This window comes from Micropterus salmoides, unplaced genomic scaffold, assembly GCF_014851395.1.
Source record: "Micropterus salmoides isolate LMB-PRFRI ecotype aquatic unplaced genomic scaffold, ASM1485139v1 Ms_hic_scaffold_13, whole genome shotgun sequence".
NCBI lineage: Eukaryota > Metazoa > Chordata > Actinopteri > Centrarchiformes > Centrarchidae > Micropterus > Micropterus salmoides.
In genome coordinates this window covers 15,602,550-15,623,236 of record NW_024040374.1, presented here as the reverse complement: position 1 = coordinate 15,623,236, position 20,687 = coordinate 15,602,550, and positions in this window count along the sequence as shown.

Here is a 20,687-nt window from a genome sequence, read left to right as displayed (position 1 = left end):
GGAAGGAAAACATTTGCTGTGTCGCTTACTCTCTATAAAACCAAACAAAGACACAAACTTGTTTTTACATTAATACACTTTGTGTTACCATAGGCCTGATGTGTTTACATTTTTATAATTTTGTAGAAATGCTTGGCATTATTAAAGGGAAGCCTCATGTTTGCCAAAACCACTCACAAAGCAGCACAGGCCTACTGTATAAATACAATTTGTACAGACGATCCTGCCTCAGAATTTCAACATGGCACCTCCTTCAACGAGTGTGTGTTGCCACCATGGACGAGTTGGATTGTGGGAGTTAGGTATTCATTAGCATATCAGTAACACAGATTAACATACATTAACATACATTACAGCTGAATTAATCATGGCATGTGGTAGAACTTGGAGAGGCATCTCAAAACAGTCTGCTCTGAAGTCGATTCAAGGAAGAAAGCATAGTAATCTCATGCAGCTCAAAAAAGCACAAACAGCATGTACAGTAGCAGACTATGCTATTTGGGCTTGCCCAAACAGCTTATTCATTGATTTTTCAAATTTCCTTGGTGTGGCTGCTTTTCTCATTAGTGAGAGATTTGGTAGTAATGCAGTTGTGCTTTTTTATTATTTATTATTATTTATTTATTTTACGTTGATAAAATTATGCTACTAAAAGTTACAGTATGGCTGGTCTATGTCTGGCGTTTAGGACAAATGTAAAAAAAAGTCTCCAAATTGATCTCTTAATTAGCGGTTGACCAATGTAAGTTGTCAATGGCTGTGAGAGCAGAGCGGCCAATGGCCGATATCCAATTCCAATATCAAAACAAAGAAAAACCATGTGTAATTCCATTATTCCATGCACAGTACAATCTAATATTCCAGGTTATCTTAGCCAGTGACATGTTGTTCTATATGGAATTTTAATTAATTCATGAAATAGAAAAATACATACTCTTAATGCTAGCTGTTAAGCTGTAACCTATACTGCAAAATCACTAATATTAACATGTTAATATTAATAAGACTCATTCATATTGACTAAGTGATGGCAACTTGAAATCAGCTAACTAGTTACAGTTGCTACTGGTTACTCTCAGTTAGCATTCCTTGGTTTATTTTTTTACCTTGAGGTTGACATCAAGATGATTTACAGATGGAGAGATTTCTAAAAATGATATTTTTTGACAGTAAACTTTTTTTTATAGAAAAAATTAAACAAAGCATTAAAAAGTCTAATTTGAGCTCCTTACTGCCAGAGCATATTTTCATGTTGTGTGTATGTATTTTATAAGATATTTAATTACTACTACTCTATTTTGTATAGTGCCTTTCTAATATCTGGCCAGAGATAAATAATGAAAATTTGCCTTTTAGGCTAATTCTGGCTCATTTACGTTATGCTTTTGCTTTTCTGTTGATTATTGAGCATCATCCCTGTCAAATAAAGAATCACATGGCAACATTCATTACATGAAGTCCCACATAAATTGAGAATGTCCATCCCTTTCATTGAGGGCATAAAAGTTATAAACATTGAATCAGGATATGTTTAATATGAATAACATATCAATCAACTCAAAGTCCTCCTGCAGCCACAAATAAAAAACCCTTTTAGCCAAGGTGAAGCAAATGCACAAAATGAATTGATAAATAAAGTGAGGGAGTCTCAAAGTGGGAGGATTAAACTAACACATCAAATGTCACGGATTCCATTATCAGTATTTTGGTCATGGCTACTTTTGTGGTTTGCTATCTCAGTGGAACACACAGCTGGGGTCCTATCTAGGTACGAACACAGATTGTGCCTTGGGCCCAGGTAGCACATTATGTGGCAGCACTCTTGGAGATGAACACTAAGCAGATAATGTCATTCCACCCAATACTCATCATTAACTCCTGACTGCCAGCTATACTGTTAAAGCCCTTATTGAGGCAAGGCCATATCATTGGTAGAGTGATTCAGGTCCTGACCGCCTGTTCCACTCAGTTAAGAGTAATACGAATAGTTTCCTTTTAAACACTACTTAAACAGCCCTCAAAGTCTCTTAAAATTGTAATGTAATGAAAGTGCCATGCATGAAACTGGAATGCAAGTGCCTGAGTGGCTAGTAGCACTTGAAAAGGGCTTTTTAAAAGCTGCAGCACTTGATGGACAGCTTCTTCTCTATGTTACAACGTGGAAAGGGGCTGACAACTCGAATTATATGGTTATTATACCAGTCCAGTCTAGCTGTATGGACCTGCTGAAACCTTCACAATAAACATGACCCATCAGACACCAAGCTTTTTTCCAGTCAAGAGCACAGGCATAATAAAACGCAACTCCCTTTTTACTTTACTCAGAGTATCTACTGTAGGTATAGCATGCTCCTAAGCCTATCCTTTCTCCCACTTCCTCCAGCAAAGATTCGGATAAATAAAGCCGAGCAGCACTGTAACAGTGATATATTGTTATAACTTAAATGTCAGGTTACAATATGTATGAATGTATTAATTAGTCAGAACAGATAAGTTGGCTTCTTTTCCCAACTAACAAACAAATGCTGTTCCATGCCAGTGAGTTTCACAATCTCTTTTGCTGTGAAAGAGTTATACATATGAAACTCTTGTGTCATTTACATTGAAATTAGACAACCCAAGCAAATACACTTTAAACTTAAAGCAAGCATTCTTGCTGCTGTGTGTCCTGGCTGGTAAAAGTGGTTAACACTTACAGGAGTACCAACACAAGCACAGACAATCATAGTCTACGTTTGTTAATAGCTTTCCATTAAACCCTTTTGGAATTTGTTCAAATACATCTAATGAACAAAAAACATGCTATGTGTTCTCTCTGTGTGCTTCAATGCCCATGTATTGAAGAACATAAAACTTCCAAGTAAAGCACTTTGCTTGGAAAAATTGGCATAGAGTGGACAACGTCCCTCTAATCCATGCTTGTGCTTCATAAATAATTCATGACCCACATTGTAATTGAAGTTTTTAAAATCATTAATTTATAATAATTGATAACCTGAAGGGCCATGTCTCACACTATTAGCCAGGTGAATTCAAACACCTTTGCTGCATAGCATTTATTTCTTCCTTTTTTTTAAAATTATTATTTCTGTTTATCACACAGCACCCACAAGCAGTGAGGAAATGTGCATGTACAGTAGAAATGTCTAGAACTCAGTATCTAGTTTACAAAAACTCCTTATAACCTCAGGTTCACCTCTTAAACTGAATTGTTACAATCTACAATCTCTGCTTTAGGAAAGACCCTACTCTTTTTTCAAAAACATCTAAATACTGTAGATTACTTACTGAAGGGAGTTGGAACTCCTTGTATAAGCTGACCTGAGGTAATGATTTTTCCGTTCTTTTTCTTATTTGTCAAAATAGATGCAGACATTTTGGAAAAGAATCCTACATTTCATTATTCAGATCTAGATCTAGATAAAAAAAAAAGAACAGCTAATCAGATGCATACAAAGAATACAAGTAACCATCTATCTAAATGTACACTGTTGTTTAAAATATGGAAAACCCCCAAAAAGGCGGGAGCTGAGGGGATTTCCTGTTTTTTTATTGAAGCACTTGCCCCTTCAGTAGGCTATGCATGTCCCTACTGAGACGGGTTTATGAGTTTTACTTTGGGCCATATATGTACTCGCCAAAGCATTAATATTACATGACACTACACAGGCTATTTATACTGTCAAAATCAGAGAACTGTCTAAATATGCTAATGGTGTCATCCTATCAAAGTGGACTAAATGATTTCACTGGAGACATTTGGAGGGATGGTGTTCAGAAAATAGGTGAATTTCCACTGCTCAACATTTTTTGTTACAGTGGTTTCATATTTACTGAAAGTGTGTCACTTTCGAGGGTTTTACTATCACTGTTAATATTCAGAATAGACAATTTGTTACTCTGAGGTAATGTTTTACATTGCCAATACCTGCCTCGATACATCTCAGCAGATCTTTTCAGAAGATATTGTAAAATATGCGTTTTGGTATAGCCTGACATGCACATGTCTAACATGCTGGATGGAATCTGTGGGTTTCTGAGTAACTCCACTTCCTTAGGGGAACGATTTATACATCATACAATGCCAGAACCAGGAGAGGGCCTGACAGCCTCAGAAATGGGAATGTCAGATATCTGACTGAGGTTTTCACGCCAGTTATCTGGTTGTATTGAGTTCTGTGGTGTGGGGCAGGGAATACTGAGGCCTTAGAGAGATCCAATACAGACATTTTGTTGATGTTCTCAGAGATGGTCCATTTGACATTTTGACACTACTTCTATTAGTTTAGTCTATTTCCAGTGCCAGCTTGTCAGTCAAAATGAGAAAGATGCTGGAATCTCAGGTCTGAATTTCTAACAACGGTTTAATAATTATGCGCGAAGGTCCATCAATTAATCGTCAGACCATGGACCTTTATCAAATCATCAGTTATACTAAAAAAATGCAAGACCCAAACGAATGATTTTTACAGTGGCCATGTTCTGTATGATTAGAATACTCATTTATGTTGGGGTAAACAGTTTCAGATATTTAAGCAATAGCAAGTAAGTCAGTAAGGTGGCAAGTAAGTGGCTTCTTTTTGAAAACTTAGACATAAGATTGGGTAAAAATGACAAACGTGAGATAAAATTAAAAAGTGAAATTGTTTTGACACAAACAATTAAACTGTATAAAGAAATATTAAGATGGATTTGGAAATTGGTAGGTCACAACAAAATATCACAATACCTAAAAGGACTTCATGGTCAGAAAGAGTCTCCTCGCATTGTTAAGTGATCTCCAAAGAGGTCTGACAACTGCAAATTCTTCTAAACATTCCCACATAACTTGGAGCACAATCCTACTCTTAGTGATGACACTAGAGTACATGCCTTGCAGTCTGTAAAAGCCAGTTCAGGGGATGGGGGTGAAGGTGCCCATCATGGTGCATACAAGCTGAAATCATATGCAAGGCCACCATTCTTAAGAATTTCACAAAAGGGCCATCCTGTGGCATAGCATGGCATTGAAATGGCAGTCTTGGCCACTGCATTGTTTGACATGTCACAAGATAGCAACACAGTATCTTTTTAGCTCCTAGAGGTCACGGAGGATGGATGCACCACTAATCTCTGACACTCACTCTGGGGTGGGTGGGGGGAAATCAACAAACTGAGGCTTTAGATAACTTTGCTATCCACTAGTGACCTCAAATGCAGAGGCATCTCTGGGCCCGCTGTGCTCTGTCAAGCAAATCCTTCTTACTGCTTGGTGACTTCAGACAAGGAGACGTTGCCTGCCCCACAAGGATAAATTCCGGCCAAGAACAGACAATATATTAATCTGATATTGTCTTTTTTATTGTTTGGGGAATAATGCAGTGAAAAGCAATGATTGATCGGAGGGCTTGAGAGACTTTTATATTGTCAAATCGGTGCATTTAGAGATCCATGGATGTTTCTCTGGGGGGCATGATCTCACAAATCCAAAGAACAAAAGTGTCGTCATGTCCAAGTGTTCCCGAGTGTTTCCTCTCAACACTAAAGAACAAAAAGTACAAACACCAAAACCTTCCAACTCACTGTTAATGTATATCGGATAATCAATGATTCCATCAATGAAACACTAATTGATTCAATAGTTCCATATCATAAAATGCTTCTTTCTCAATAAAATAACGTATGTGCTGCTCATACACTTTTGGAACAGTTTTGGTTATTATGCAGATTTAGACATCAAATCACTGAATACATTTCACAAACTGAGCCCACAAATCTCCAGTATACACCACGGTGGATGGATAAACAGTGACCCCACTGTATCTGTCACCGCACCCCAAGAGGGAATATTATCAGGGAGGTTTGTGGTTTCATTGATTTCAAGACTGAAATCATCCCCATCTGATGTAGTGGGCTGAGGAAGGATAAGTAAGGCTCTGCAGTCCGTGGATCAGCCCTGTCTGACAGTGGGACAAGTTAAGCAATAACCATGTACCAAGTGAGAAGACCTATTTCCTGTAACCACAGCATGTCAAATCATTGCCACTTTGTTTTCAACGGTTATCTAAAACTATGTCTATTTACACAATGTATGTATGAGGTAGGAAAATGCCCCCATTAGTCCGTTTATTTGGCTTAAAATGTATGATTCTTTCTTTGGGTTTCCAATCTGTGCTTTTCATAATTAGTATTCTGGTTTAAAAGGGTTTATATTTTCTTTTTCACTTTTGTCCAACAGAGCACATTTGTAGGATGACCCAATTCCAATACTCTTCAGCAAAAAAAAATAGCAAAAAGTACAAAACATCTCTAATGGCCCTCACTGGAAATTATCTCAAGTCTCTAATGGTGCTGTCAGGAGTGAGTTTCAAACCATTAAGCAATTTACAGTGAATCAGGGCACACAGAAATAAATTGAATTCACACTTGCTGTGGTTGAAGGTTCTAAAGACAGATGGAGAAGAATATGCTCGCACTGTTTTTCTGAAAGAATAGGCTCAGGGAAACCAAAGCAGCACCATATTTGGTTTTTATAAAAGGCTTAATGAATGATGATGTTAACTTCAATGCCCTTTCCTCTTTTTAACCTGCCATGACAGCATAGACATTTCAATCGACTGTGCGAATACTAAAAGCAAAAGAAGGGGGGAAATCCATTGTCTCTCTTCATCCTTCATTCATCATGTGCTTATTTAGGTTTTAGGTCAAATTTAATACTAAAAATATGCCACGGAAGTCCTCAAAACTTTAGGCGTGTTGACATTTTTATGATTACAGAGACTTTATATATAGGCTACATGGCATCCACTTTGAAAATAAACATGATGAATTAATCACTTGTGCTGTAAGGGGTATGTATTCATGGAGCTGGATTCCAAAGCTCACAACGCCTGCATTCTATGTTGTGCCAGAGCTCAATCCACAAACCTCTGGGAGCGGCGATGAGGATCCTTATTTGTGTCCTCTGGCATTGTTCATCACCATTCATACTGTATGTCAGCAGCACAAAGAGAAAAGGCTTTGGAGCTTTTTCTGCATAGCAACCTAATTTTCATCCAGGAAAATAACTATATTAAATATTACTACAAAAGGTGAGCACTCAAGAAAATCATTTTCTAAAATTACAAGAGATGAAAAGCTTAATTTCCTGCTGCTGTGCTAGTGCTGGTTTTCCACAGCTATACTTCCCCTTCAACTGATGTACTCTATTAATATTATTATTTTTTGTTTTCAATATCAAACCCTATCCCCAGATGTAAAATTAAAAGCACATAAATAATAAATTAGTATAACAATTCAATAATGTGTTTATTTGTATCACTTATTACTCAAAATGTATTTTATCATTATGCTTAAGGTTAGGTTTAACTTAAAAATATCGACTGCACATACATTTCCTTTTTTTTAAGAGGGAATTATTTAAAAATGTAGGCATTGTAATTATAATTGCTGTTGAAGTTAAAGTAAAGTAAAAATAGTAAAGTAAAATTGTATATTACCCAACAAAACTCTCAAATTCTCAAACTTTTGTTCCACAATACAATTGTCTTAGTTAGCTAAATCAAGAAGCACACTAGAGAGGGAAATAGATACCAGAAGAAAAAAAAACCAGAGGATTTTTTACAAAAAAAGATTGTGATGTCAACGTGCCCATACCTCTAACAAAATCACACATACACACACACACACAGCTAGACTTTACACAGTTCAACACTGTCACATTTAACAACACAGCACAATAAGAGCAGCCAAACATCCTGGCTGCATTATTTCCCTATTAAAGACTCTGCCAGCAGCTTCTCACTAGTAATGAACTTCCTAAACTAACTGCAGTCACCTAGCTTGGTGACAATATCACAAGTCAACACAAACAATCAATCGCGTCTGCAGCAATAACATTGAAAGGAAGTGCCTCCAATTTATCTTTATTAAATCAATAGGGATGTGATAGCCTTACCTGCAGTGGAGTGCTTTGCCCAGTGTTGGATCTGTAAGTGTCTAGTGCATTGGGACAAGGGAGAGATCTCTGGTTCACTTGTTGTTTGTCGGGGATGGGATAGTTTGCTGTGTGGCTGGAAGCGACACTCCTAAGGGCCCACTGTGAATAGAGGTCAGGATAATAGACACAGTCACACAACAAAGACTGATAATCCTGTCTCGCCCCACAGCTCCCGTGTCGCAATCAGACATTTTAAGGGCAGTTAAGTTGCAGCGAGGGGCGGCTGAATGAACCGCGGTTAGGAAAGACTCCCAAGCTCCCATTATGGACAGTAACCGGTGTCAATTCGCAGCAATTAGACCACTCAGATGTGTCAGTAGACAGGCCTCAAATTAATAAATAAATAACGTCGACCACAAGTGCTCGCTGATATAGCCTTTTGAGTCATTTGAGTCTCCCAACGGTCTATTTCAGTGCAGAACACTTAGTCCTTCAAAAAGTGACGAGGTGTACCTCCGTCTCCCCACTTATCCTGGATGACCTTTGAGTGAAAATACTCCTTAGTAAGCAAGTTGCTTCCACTGGTCATCAGAAACATTTGTTTAAAGTGGCACAGATCCTTAATGGCTCATTATCAGTTTGATCTGCTGAGATAAACAAAACTGTAAGCAAGACCACTTTTAGTCTTAATTTATGCAGTACACAAGTTGAATCTGAGCCATAACTTTAAGAGCTTATAATGTAACAGTGAAGAAAATCAATAAATGAAGGCACATGATAAATTTATCTCCCATTTGATATTGAAAACTGTTGAAATGCACTGACCAAGGTTGTTGCCTGAGGCCTAAGAGTAAAGAGGAGCAAAAGAGTAGCCTCAGGCTCACCACTGTGTTGCCTCTGTAAAACAATGTTTTTCTGAGGATCATCGCAGTCTGGGGGACGATGCCTCAATGTTGGGCCTGTGTATTTGTGTCACTCCATCTCAACAATTTGGTAGGAGGAATATGGTGATAACTTTGAAGATTAATTTATTTTAGATTAGTCACAGAATAGAGGATAGTTTATTGGTCTGACAACATTTTTGAAAATAAATTATGCTACTATGTGAAAATAGTTCATTGTGGTATAAGAATACACAATACGGTTTATTGATACTTTTTCCCGGGGTCTCATGTCTCATATAGGGGGTTTTCCACAGAACAAAGCAAAAAGACACAAAGCAGAACCTCTGAATTTGACTGCGGGCACTCAATCAAGAGGAAGTCATTCCTTCAGAATAAGGTGTAACTATGCTTTGCTGCCTGACTTCAACTGAATACCTCAACCTTTCAGCAATGCATACATAATGTGCCAACTGTCTTTGATCTGTTGGAGGCGATAACGTCACAAGCATGCGGACACCTTCCACCAATAGAAGAGCCTCTACCCAGTCCACATATGTGTCAACAAGCATCACTCTCACACAAATGTAGCGAAGAAGAAAAAGAGAACAAAGCGAGAGCTCAAGAAGGACTAAGGCCTTACAATGTAAGAGGAAAGAAAGACATTTTTGCTGTGATTTCAGAAATCAATATTTAGAATTAGAATAAAAAAATTAAGATGGTGATTTGCATTTCTATTTCAACTAAGGCTGCAAGTAATGATTATTTTCATTATCAATTAACATGCCAATTATTTTCTTGATTAGTCATTTAATTTGGTCTTCAAAACGTCAGAAAATAGTGAAAAACATCCATCACATTTTCCCTAGAGCCCAACAGTCCAAAACCCCAAAGTATTCAATTTATAATCATAGAAGACTAAGAACCCAGAAAATATTTACATCTGAGAAGCTGGATAGATAAGTACATAAATAAATACATTGTTTAACAAAAATAAAGTTTGTGGTCCCTTCATGCTACACACACAGAACTTAAATAATAATAATTTATTATATGGTCATTTAAATACATATATGCATATATGTATTCGCTCAGAACATTCCTATGCAATGGACTAAAACAATTAATTGACTATCAAACTTGTTGCCAATTCACTTTTTGCGCCCATTTGCTTTACTCTAATTTCATCATAAAGTTTAGATGTTAAAGCATCATTTTGATGCACTTCAGAATGTATTTATTTCTTGAAAACAGTATCAAAAAGACAGATGGAGAGGAGCCTAATTCTTGGAAAGTAATAGCATAACCATTATACTATATTTGACTGAAATCGGTGGTTAAGTGTCAACTGTTTTCTCTCAGCAGGAAAGAAATCACATTAATGACAGCTGTCAGCAGCTTTTCAGTGGCCGTAGTGGACACTTAAGATTGTGATTCCCCCCCAAGAAATCACAGAAGCCTGTAAAAGCCCTCTTCTGTGTCTGCAGGGCAGATTGGGTGACTTTTCCTTGACTGTCCGACTCTGACATGGCTGAAAAAGACAAAAAAAAAAAAAGGACGTAGTAAAGTGAGCACACAAAGCACTCCTCTGAGAGGTCAAAGCAAAGACAAGTCCCCCTTTCAGACACAAAGAAAAACAAAAGCCTGTTTGACTTTCAATAGCCTGCTTTAACCAAAGTACCCAAACCGTGTGAAATGAAGAGTCACCATGGAATAATGGTAATATTAAAACTGTTATAATTGCCTCTCATTTCCATTTCAGATTTAAGCTGTGAAAATATGTCCAGTCCAGCCCTCACTGAGGCAATTTACTTAATCCTTATTCACCACTGTGAAGTGGTCAGGAAAGTGAACACAGAGACTACAAGAGGCAATGTTGAACTCTACATACTTTTTATATTTCATGAGACAAATACTTCAACCTATGCAGCAGAATATTTTGTACAAGCTGTAGTGAAATGTTTGCAAGAGCAAATACATCTTTAGTTCTCGCTATATTGCAGCGAATGAGGCTGAAAGCAGGTTGGGTTTAGCCCAGGGAACTTATTAGCAGAGCCTCCCTGGTGGATGAACTTCCAGGGAAATAGGAAGTGAGTCTCTTCTCCTTCAGAGTTGGCTGTAATGCCATGAGCATCCTCTGCTGGTAAAGAAACACTTCAAACGCCCAGCCTCTAATGAAACACACCAGAGAGGCAATTAATACACAACCTGCGTGAATAACCCATATGTGTAAACTCAGTGTTCAGGTCAAAACCTTGGATCCTTGCAATTGGGGGGTTTCTTTATGGCTGCAATTAACAATAATTTATTATTGATTGTTTTAATGATTCAATGAACGATTTTGTCCAAACATTGTCAGAATTTTAGTTTAATTTTACCATCGCTCCAAAAGAAATTTAATTTACTACCATATATGAGGGGAAAAAAGCATTAAAACCTCTGAGAAGCCAGACCCAGAAAATATCTAGCATTTTTGACCAATTCATTTTCTGTTGGTTCATTTTCTGTTCTGTTGCAGCTCTAGTTTCCTTGCAATGAAATATACGTGGCTCTTTACTATTGATCATATAATCTTAAGTCCTGTGTAATTTTGCAGCACTATCTAATCAGCATACATGTTTTTCAATCCAAAATTACAGCAGGGTTTTTTTCCCATTCATTAAGATTGTCATTTGGAGTAAAGCCCGACCAATAATTTAGCCGGCCCAATACTAGCTGGTCTCAGATGTAGTCGCTTATGTGTCTGCAAATGAGCAACAAGAAATTGCAGAGCTGAAATGTTCAAGCTATGTTTGAGGGTGTTTATAAATTGTTAAATAGTTTGACTGTTTGTTAAAAAATACCGGCCCGTGTATCGTTATCATATTTTTGAAACTCTTAAATATTGACATCATTATCGGCCACAAAAATATAATTAGGAGATTTCACCCAACACTGGCAATATGAGAAAGAAATTCAGCAATTCAGCAACTGTTCAAAGCAGGATCGCAAAGCTGCTCTCACTCAGTGTCAACTTCCAGCTCACACCAGCTTTGTAAAAAGTCACAACTTTGCCAAAATGTCATCCTTAAAACAAACCTGCTGTATTGACAGACTCATTCCACAACTTTTTGTTTTAATGTTTAATTTAAGTTAGAAAAAACATGCAAAACTTAAAAAATAAATGTTGCCTATGGTGTTTGGGCAAACAATAGGTAATATTTACCCATAAACCAAAAACAAGAAAAACTTTGGGTCTTGCAGCTGCTGTAACACTTACTGTACTGTATTCCCAAGATCCATAGCAGAAAAGCTGCTTGAGCCATAAAATAGATTACTGAGCCCATGAAAAACCACCATGTGGGTACAATAATAACTCATTGTCCACAGATACACGGGCTGTAGCAGTAATCTTCAGATCTCTTCACAGAGGAAATATAGATATTTGTAAAAGCACTGAAGGGATTAGGCAGGGTTTTCTACCTCCTGCGGTACATGGCCTGAGTCATGCTGGGAGCACCAGGAGCTCTGTGGAAGTCTGTTAAGAACGGCGAGGATTTGACCTAGCTGCTGCATAATTCTGATATGACCCAAACAAAGCCATCAGCATGAGACCAGTGCAGGGGGTGCAGTCTGTTTCTGTGTCTCTTATCCTTCCTCTTTACACTGAAGATGAATATGTAGACATAGAATTTACAACATCTCAATTATGAATTTATATTGCCATGGTAAGAAACACATTATTAATAAAATATTTCAAATGACCTCATACATTATTACTACACAGGGGACCACAACTTACTTAAAAGGCAAACAAAGTGAGAGCATTATTTAAAGTATGTACAGCAGTCTTTCGAACTGGCTTTCCTCAAATCTATTAGATCACACTGCTGATGTACACAAACAGCTATTAACCCTCTTAGTGATACTTCTGAGTTAATTCCTAATGAAAAATAAATTGAGTTGCTCCCTACACTTTCATAACATTTCCTCCTCAGAATAAATGGGCTGCTTTATGAGAAAAGACACACTGTTGTTAATGATTTTATAAGCAGGGAGCCCACCTGACATCCTGTTTTCTATTACTGTTCTTTATTCAATTTGCAGGGCGCGCTGCAGGTGACCTAACCTATAAAAGGGCACTCCAAATTAAATTATCAGAGCTCCTTGAAATTTTATAAATTCAGAATCGGCCTCACAGAGGGCTCTCATCCCAGAAACTAATGGCTTCACCTTTAGCTTTGCATAAATCAATCGCACCAAAGGTTAGAACACATCATGCCAAGATGTATCAATGCAGTTTTTAACATCATATCATGTAGTAATTTTGGAAGTGTGAATGGCAGGTGTATGAGGTCATATGTGAGGAATCTTAATCTATATCTTTGGGATTTGACTGTTGGCCAGTCATTTGAAGACAATACCATGGGCTCTCTGAACTTTTTCTTTTTAATATATACATAACATTTTGAGGCCAAATGATTATTTAGTTAACTGAAAAAGTAATCAACAGATTAATCGACAATGAGTTGCAGCCCTACTTAAATATAAAGCACATATTTCAGATGTGATCTACCATTATATTTCAAGTGGAATACTTAATATAAAAGCAATACTGGTCATTTTATTTTGTGCAGTTGTGAAAAGTGGCAGTGTAAAGCTCTGTCACCTCAATAGGATCCCCTTTATCCTTGAAAGAGCACAAGCTCTTTCCAGTGTCATTTTGTTCCAGTCGGTGACCTAACAAGAGGCTGGTGGCAGGCAAAAAACAGAAGGCCCAATCAGTAACACTTGTTGCACCTGAGAACATGGAGATTTTAGACTTCTGTGTTTGAGAAAATGGAAAACATTGTCTTTTAAAGAAGTCAGGAATATGGATTGGATCATTCAACTGTGTTCAATCTGAGTCAGGACAAATTCTTTTATGAAGCAGTCGAGCGTGAAGGAAATTCATTTGTAAATTGCACTCGATCTTTGGAGAAATTGCTCCTTTTTCAAATTCAAGTCCAGATGCAAAATTGACACAGAACAAAGTGTATTTTATACACATAACAACATGGGGATTTCATCTGAGTAAAGAATATTTCAGTATTTGTCAATAGCGCAATGAGCACAAAACTCAACTGTTTTAACAGAAACTTTTCACTTTAGTAGTAACCGTTGCCAGTTTTTCACTCTTTTTAAGCTTATAACAATATTTGTTTGTGTCAGTATATGCTGTGTTTGTGTTAGCAGTGTTTTTTTTTTTTATTACAATGGTTTTATACACCATTTTGAAATATATTTCTTTGCATGGATTTGTTTCTTTAGTTTTCCTAAGAGGGGACAAGGAACTATGTAACCCCCAGTAATTTCACATACATGATCTGTTCTCCAATGAACTATCAACAAACCAATAGAAAGAAAGACAGAAACAGAGTCACATCACCATGTAACTCTGTTTCTGTCTTTCTTTCTATTGGTTTTGATCCATGTGCACAGATCTATTTGGGATGTTACATTTATTGGTAAGAAAAGAAATAAAAAACAATAACACATTTTTGTGCATTAAGAAGAACAGTTCAGTGTCTAATTCAAACCGCTATGACTGGCCACTTCTCATTACTGCATCTTAACTTGAATAAGGACGCATATAGTATACTATTTTCCCTAGTTTTCTAACATATTAATCTCTTCTTTCATTTAGTGGAGAGGATGATAGAACACAAAATTACAGCATTTAAAAAAACTATACTAAAAAAAACAATAATATTCACACATTTTAATTTTGATTCACACTAATTACGCACAAGCAAACCATCTGGTGGAGGTTTTGTCTGACTTTGAAATAATAACATAACTGATTTGATATTTCATAAAGAATCGGAGCATATTGTCAATAGATTGTCAGTGGGGAGAACAACTTACGCTGATTAACACTCATTCCCTTCAGTCAATAACCTTGTTACTTCTCCGCAAAATTAGACTTCACTGTGATATAGAAAAGTAGCCACCAAAACAGAGGTGACTCATTGGCGATTGAGCCTCCAGAATTCTCATTAGGTAGTTGTTTACATCGATTTTGAACCCTGATGAGAAAATTGCGATGAATTGATTACTTTTCCTACTCCTAACTAATGGGGGCATTTACCTTATTTCAGTGGGGATCCATCCCGACATGAGAATTAAACACCTGACTTCAAATAGCAGGGAGGAGGGTGATTTCCAAAGCTTGTGCATTGGAGCAACCTTGGGCCATGATTCTGCTTGGCGATAAGACACTATACCTCAATTAAATTTAATTGTAGTACACCATTTGGCACATAGACAAAAAATTATTGGTATATTTACCAGGAAGCAAATATTCTATGCGGAAACGGAAAAAAGTTTCAAAAGATTCAGAACTTGGAGAAAAGCTCTCTGCATGACTTTGTACATGCAAAGCCAACCAGTGTTATTTATACCAACTTGAATCTGATCCTGTCAGACTAAAGATTAGGTGCATCAAGCTAGGTAATAAATGAATAATATTCAGACACTTTCTTTATTATAAATGAACTGCAGTCTTTTCAACTAAGTGAAATAAAGCACCTTTTCATTATGGACCTTGTGTTGCTCTGTTGCAAAGTACACCACATGTCTGACCAAGACAAGTGATCCCATTCCATTCCCTCATAATCACACACACAAAAACTTTGATCTGGCCAACCATCCAATTACTTTTACAATTACGGCAAGTGGTTTCAAGTGTGTTATCAAAACCTGACCTGATATTTCCAGGGACATTCACTTTGAATCTAGAAACAATTTAGCAAATAGTTGCTTCACTGGCCCTGAACACTCCTGCGTAACAAATGGAAATGTGTGGCCTCGAATACCTTGCATCTCTTAAGCTTATCTTGGTTGAGAAATCGCTGCTTGTATGCTGACCGCTTGGCTGTCATATAAGTCTGTAAATAGCATGCAGGCTTTCAACCACTTGTGTATCAAAAGCTGTTTGAAAAATCAGTTGATAGAGTCCAACTACTACCACTTTAAAACCATTTACACAGTACTGTGGTATATTTCAGAACTGTTGAATATTTGATGCATTGCATTGCTCTGTAAATGCTGCATAGTATTGGCCCACCACATCCTGGTAAGGTATGGAAGAAGTCTAGTCAAATTACTCAGAACTACGTTGTTTTTTTTTTACAATGACATTTAAATGTCATTGTCTTTGAAACTGCGTTTCAACTTAAATTTGTAGCAGGAGTTCACCAAGGTCAAAAAACGATAGAACTCACGAAGACCCTCAGTATTTACAATTCGTATTGTAACAATCAGGCCCTCCACACTACTTATGAAATATGACAGCAATGTGGCAAACTCTGAACAGGCTCAACAGGACATTGCTGCGTGCTGCTCTGCTCCTATTGTCCAGATGTGAGAGGAAGCAGACCCTAACCTGACTCCTGAACACCATACAGCTGCTTGAATCCAGAGCCAAACCTCCCTTTTTTCACTGCATCTCTAAATCTTCGGGAACAATACTGTGTGTGTGGGTGGTGAGGACATGCTTACTGCAAACATTTTTAACATCATGGGTTGTACTGGAGTTCCTGTCTGCCTTCCAGTAGTGACAGAGGCAAAACTAAACTTCAGGTCAAACTAGAAAGTGTTACTATGTCATGTTAGAGAGAAGATTGTTTCATGTTAGTTGATCCTAGAAATATAAATTCTGCACACTGTTTTTAATCCATACGGAAGGTTTCATTTACAGGAGTTATTTTATAACATTAAGTTATGAAATGTTATAATATGACAGCAGTCAAAGAACTGCCTGAACTTGTGGACTTCCTGTTCTTCCTGGCTTTGGGTATGGCTCCAAGAGGCTTTTTTGTATGTCTTGGGATGATACATGTGCCACAAAAGGTTTTGTGCATATAGGTGAAACATGTTGATTTCTGCATTGGGTACTTTTAATACATTAAGTACATTTACCTGATTATACTGTTACTTAAGTAGCATTTTCAATGCAGAACTTTCACTTCCTCCACGACAGCTGCATAACGATTAAACCCACATATGTACCCCCAGAGTACTTGATTAATCAGGATAGGAAATTGTGAATTGTGTGAAAATGCATATTGGCCTACATATCAGATAATACTTTTTTCAAAAATATTTATGACCGCAGGCGTTCTTAACTGTTGCGGCTAATTTGTGTCAACGCAATTCCTGTGATCAGTGGAAGTAAATCCCTGCAAATGTTCTCGCCTCGTTTAACAATGAGAGTTGTGATAACCTTTGAGATAAGGAAGAGCCCACAATGGTAGAAGCTGTGATATTATTACCTGTGTTGTACCATCCACTTTGATTTAACCGTCCTCTCTTTGTTGAAGTAGAAACTGCTCCACAAAAAGAGAAATAGTTTTGAGACAGTTATGAGACAGTTATGAGACTCCACCCCCATTTCATTACTCTAGCACCAAGTTACCTGTTTCCAAAGATGCATGGATGTGTTTTGCTTAATGAGTAGATTGAACCTGATACTTACAAAAAAAAGATGCAGTATGGTTGCCTCCCATGACTGTTATACTATTATATATTATGTCATGCATTCATAGTTATTACTCATGCATTGATGTAAAAGTAGGATTTGTTTTTATTGTTTTATAAGCTCTTTGCATGTTTTGTGTACAAAAAATCTTAATTTGTAAAGTAACTAGTAACTAAATCTTGCAAATAATTGGAGTAAAGGGAAAAGCACAACACTTCCCTCTGAAATGTAGCAGAGTAGAAGGAGAAAGTGACATTAAAAGAAAAGTACCTCCAATTTGTACTTAAGTACAGTACTTGAGTAAATGTACATTCCACCACTGCTAGGCAGTAATATTATCAGTTAAAGCCTGCCAATGGGGAGAGTTTTCATCTCACTCTTCTTGATTTTTATCACCTGGCTGACCTTGTTTCAGAATATTGCCATAATACTGTTGCTAGGAATTTCCGAAACAAGTGAAGTTACTTTATTCATAATAGTCATCCCCTTGAAATCCCCTGAAACTGTTGCTTTTTGTAGAACTACATTTTATATACTATATGAGACAAGATTGACATGGAGTCTTTATTTATTTATTTTGTTGTGTTACAGCATAAACAACCCTGCCAGGATGTTCTTTCAGTGTCTGGGTTGTTTTAATTAATTAATTAAATTTAAAAAAGCAGTTATACTGTAGTTATTTCAGGAGATCACAGAGTGCAAAGCTTTACTAAAAATGTCTAGTATTACTATTCACACTGTTCACAACTATGTTGTGAGCTGTGCGCCACTTATATGATTTATAATGCAGTCAGCCTATGATTATTGTCTTGTTGCATACAATCAGCTTTTATGTGTATGTGAGAGAGTGTTTTTGGTTCTCAGAAGTTCATAACACCTAAGCTGACAAAAAATGCTTTTAAGGTTTTAAGGTAGTCAGCCAAATAGCTTGTAAAAGACTTCTGAAATTGTGGTGATTTGTTGACTTCATAAGAGGATATTCTTGATCCTCTTATCTTCCCCATACCAAATGCTGACAAACAAAAATGACAAAATATAATTTTCAACAAAAATTGAAGTTATTGCCTTTTACTCTGCCTGACAGGTGTTTTTTTTTTTTTTTTCAGTTTTAGGATGGACATTTCTCTTGAATGAAGTTTTGTCAGAGCAGTGCCACCTATACTTAAGGCTAATATAAATGTTGTAGGGTTCTCCACTCTCACAGCAGTTGGTATGTCTGAACCCGAGCAGAGTGTGTGTCTCTTCGACACTGTGTACTGAAATATTCAAGAGATCCAAGTTTATGCCATCTGTGCCCCAGCGTTCAGTCCTCCCATCATGGTTGAACATAAGGCCAACATCAGAGCAGATATGTGTGAGAAGTGTCAAAATAGATTCTCCGGTGTTCTCTGTATTGCAAATCTCAATATTGCCTGAATAGCATAAACAAAACTCTCCGTTTGCTCACACACACAAAAACCCACACAAAATTTTGCCACTGTAGAGTCAAAATTTCCATATCCATGAGAGAGGAAAGGAAAAGAGGAAACATTTACACAAGACTGCTTCCACACAGTTGCAGAGATCTTTTCTCTCAGGTGTCTTTTTTTTACAATGTCATTGTGGAGCAAGCAAGCTCCTGTGAGAGATTTACAAATTTCTCACTAAATGAGAGATTTCCTGAGACAAAAAAAGCGGAGGAGGAAGGGTGCAATCAGTCCAGGTTTGTTCTAGACAACATCGCTTCCTTCCTTGCTATTAGAAGAGTGTCAGAGCAGACATTCAGATGTGGTTTTCACCAAGCACTTTCCCAGGACAGTAATGCAGCGCAATTCTAATGGTGTCATTCAAAGCAGCTGCTTTTCTCAGCAATAAACTAAACGCCTTGCCTAAGCAATTCAGAACGCCTCCAAAGATTGCAATACAGTCAACAAAGAACTTATCTTCCAAGTGAAACTATTCATCAATGAATGTGTTTTGTGTGCCCAAAAGTAGAAGGCGTATTGAAAAGACCTCAGTTACACCTGAATGGCTACTTCTCCTTTTTGACCATTGTCACTGCGTCACATTTGAATTCACCTGTATCCTAACTGCCACTGCCAGTTAAATTCTACCTTAAAACAACAATTCTGATGGATTAGCAAAATTATAAATATCTGCAGTTGACATGTATGGCTTTGAGGTTTCTTAAAACTGACATGTGTCATTAGGTAAGCTGCTTCTCACACATTTGTTTTGTGTGGGTCAGTAACACCAACAAAAAATAAATAAATAGCACCCAGCCCTGCTCATTTCCCACACAGAGAATGAGGTCATCAATCCATGACATGTGTTAAGGAAACGAAAATAATATCAGTTGTTTTTAGCACTTATCATCAAAGGCACGCACAGAATTTAACTAAGCAGCACAAAGGGCCTTAAAAGTCTATTTATCTTGCCATATCTGTAAAACAACACTATTCCTTCAGCCATGCTGATGGAAATGCATTGTCTTTTTAAGGCACTGTTTATAGAAATGTGAACAATAGCAAACTGTGCAATATTTCAACAACTTTAAAAATGGCACATGTTGCTTCAATAGATCACAGCTTTAGAGGAATGTGTGTTCAAGCAGAAGAAGAAAGAAATAAAGAATCTTTGAATTTAAATAAAATTGGGCCATTGTTAACACTAGACCTTTCTTTTCTACCTGTTAAGCACAGACCTGCCTAGTACCAGGGAGGACGATTTTTGCGTAAAATGCAAATGAGAAATCCATGTATGATCCAAGTATTTTGTCACTCTATGCATGCTACACACCTCCGTGAAGCAAGGAGGCTCAGCCAGAATGTCAAACTAACCATTTTTATCCATACCAAACACACATCAAACACCGAGCATCTAAATTAACTTATATCACAACATAAGTCACTCTGTAGACGGCACAGTGGTACAGTGGTTAGCGCTGTTGCCTCACAGCAAGATAAGATAAGATATTACTTTATTAAGAAGGTCGTGAGTTCAAACCCCGGCCTTTCATTGTGGAGTTTGCATGTTCTCCCCGTGTCTGCATGGGTTTTCTCCGGGCGCTCCGGTTTCCCCCACCATCAAAAACATGTTAGGTAGGTTCACCAGTAAGTGCTGTTTGGCATGGCATTTCAATCTGGAGAAGGACTTACTTTTGCCGTTTTCGCTGTTTTGAGTCCAAAAACAGCTGTTGTCTGTGTGTGAAAATATCTCCTGGGCCGCCATCTTGGTATTGCAAATCCGTGAGCTGGTAGGTTTCGTTTCTCTCGTCAAAATGAAGGAGAGAAGACATCTAATTTATCAAACGATTCGTCTACTCAATACGAAGAGAAAGAGCCTACTTACTGTAGGATGTTCTGTTCTCAAGTTGTGGGCCTGTAAAACATGGGAGTGCTTTTGGTCA